The sequence below is a fragment of the Nicotiana tabacum genome, chromosome 13 (genome assembly GCF_000715075.1).
Source record: "Nicotiana tabacum cultivar K326 chromosome 13, ASM71507v2, whole genome shotgun sequence".
Classification (NCBI taxonomy): domain Eukaryota; kingdom Viridiplantae; phylum Streptophyta; class Magnoliopsida; order Solanales; family Solanaceae; genus Nicotiana; species Nicotiana tabacum.
Genome location: NC_134092.1, coordinates 73999988 through 74001676, shown reverse-complemented (window position 1 = coordinate 74001676; position 1689 = coordinate 73999988). Strand labels below are relative to the sequence as shown.

The following is a 1689-nucleotide window of genomic DNA, read 5'->3' as shown; positions in this document are numbered from 1 at the left end:
TTGCACACAAGTCATAAATGACATAACGGAGCTATGAAAATTTTCAGAATTGGATTCTGACCCCGATATCAAAAAGTCAACTTCCCGATCAAACTTCCAAACTTAAATTCCTATTTTAGCCATTTCAAGCCTAATTTAACTACGAACTTCCAAATAAAATTACGGACACGCTCCTAAGTCCAAAATCACCATACGGAGATGATGAATTCATTAAAATTCTATTCCAAGGTCGTTTACATACAAGTCAACTCCCCAATCAAATTTTCAAACTTAAATTCCTATTTTAGTCATTTCAAGCCTAATATAACTACGAACTTCCAAATAAAATTCTGGACACGCTCCTAAGTCCAAAATCACCATACAAAACTATTGAAATCATCAAAATTCTATTCTGATATCGTTTACACATAAGTTAATATCCGGTCAACTTTTTCAACTTAAGTTTTTATTTTGGAGACTGTCTCAATTCATTTTAAAATCTCTCCGGACCTGAACCGACTACCCCGACAAGTCACATAATAGCTATAAAGTACAAAATGAGCAGTAAATGGGAGAACGGGGTTACAACTCTCAAAACGATTGGTCAGATAGTTACAGTGATCATCCTCTTCTTCATCTCCATATCTTCTATTTCGGCATCTATAAGTCACCCCTCTCTTCTTACAGTAATGGCAGATCTAGAATAGACGCATCGAGTTCGGTCTCTATTTACTTTATATATATATATATATATATATATATATATATATATATATATATATATATATATATATATATATATATATATAATGTATGCAAAGAAGTAAAAATAAGCAAATAAAACTCACTGATTTTAAATCCTATGGTCATTTTCCTATAATACCCTTATGTAATTTTATTTTATTTTTTGTCTCTGTAATTGCTCATCTGATTTTTTTATTTTTTTTTCCTTGTGATTTGCTGAAGTGCTGATTTGATTTAAAAATGCAGGAAGATAATTGTGTGTACACAACTTACATTCATACTGGATCAATCATAAAGGTTGGAACTGACTCAAACAATAGTTTGACTATCTACGATGCCGATGGCTATGGGATTAGAATTAAAAACTTAGAGGCATGGGGTGGGCTTATGGTCCCAGGTTACAACTATTTCGAAAGAGAAAACTTGGATATCTTTAGTGGACGTGGTCTATGTTTGACTGGCCCGATCTGCAAAATGAATCTGACTTCTGATGGATTGGGCCCACAAGCTGGATGATACTGTAACTATGTCGAAGTTACCGTTACTGGAGCCCACAAACAATGCAACCAGTAGCTTTTCACTATGGAGCAGTAGCTCAGCATTGACGTTTCGCCATATGAGCTGACCGCCATCCGGAACAACTGTAACAAGTCCAAGTCCAAGTACGGTGAGAAACAACAGGCCCTTTATGATTCTGAATCTTATCCAGTTATTGATGTAATTTAATGGGGCAGGCCCACAATTTTTCTCTGTGGTTTTTTCTTTAGAGTGAAAAGAATTAGTGTGATGCTTGTATGATTTATGAAGAAGGCTAAGGCCTGATGTGTACTGTCGTCAGCATTTTTGAGAATAAATATTGTCCTCTAAATTTCTTATGCCATAGTCCGGGAAGGGGCTTGGGCCTTAATTCTATCATAGTCCTCTAAATATTTGTTATGCACATTACCCTCTTAACTCCTTTTCTAT

At 34.9% G+C, this 1689-nt stretch overlaps 1 pseudogene; it reads left to right on the top strand.

The window, feature by feature from the left end:
• The first annotated feature begins 963 nt into the window (after window positions 1-963).
• On the top strand, window positions 964-1449 carry LOC107768343 (PLAT domain-containing protein 3-like; annotated as a pseudogene).
• The last annotated feature ends 240 nt before the right edge of the window (window positions 1450-1689 follow it).